The sequence below is a fragment of the Euprymna scolopes genome, chromosome 4 (assembly GCF_053919585.1).
Source record: "Euprymna scolopes isolate OS-2025 chromosome 4, ASM5391958v1, whole genome shotgun sequence".
Lineage (NCBI taxonomy): Eukaryota > Metazoa > Mollusca > Cephalopoda > Sepiida > Sepiolidae > Euprymna > Euprymna scolopes.
In genome coordinates, this window is record NC_136485.1 from 15,430,867 (window position 1) to 15,431,660 (window position 794).

Genomic DNA, 794 nt, shown 5'->3' on the forward strand with positions numbered 1-794 from the left:
TGTGTGGTGGCTCTGGAATTTTTTGATGATGCTCTGTACTGTTGCTGTAGGGACCTCAAATTTCTTGGAAATTGACTTGTAACCTAAACCATCCTTATGTGAATTCGCAATTTTAGTCCTAAGATATTTACTAAGCTCTTTTTTCTTCCCCATTCTAATAATTTTTATTCTTTTATTGGTTTTCAGTTGATATCATTTTAATTTCTGAAAAATGCAAAAAACGAAATGAAATTAATCAAAGGTTGTATAAAAGCATTCAAAATAAGAATCAAACAGGAAACAAACAGTCAAAAATTCGATTAATACTGAAAAAATAAGGGGGTATGATTATTTTTGAACATTGCAGATTTTATAAATAGCTGTATATTTCTTTTATTACAAGTATCCCGAGATTTTACAATGACGAAAATGATCAGAAGAGGTTTATTAAGAATATGTATTAATATGGACGTAAACAATAAATTCTTACAAAGTTACACATAATAAACTCAATTTTCAAGGTGGGGTATGAATAATATCGGGCACAAGTGTATATATATATATATATATATATATATATATATATATATATATATATATATATATATATAAATATAAAATAAAAAGAGAAAACGAACATAAAATGAAGTTTAAATGATTTTTAGTCACGTGCAAGCGACTCTATAAGTCACTCCGTTGGCCCGTCTGTCTGTCGGTCTGTCCATAACACTTTCGTGTTTGGCATTTTTAGTTAAGATCAAAGGTCTGTTCTTAATAGATGCTGTTCTTAGCTTTTTAAGTTTTTTTTCTTGGAC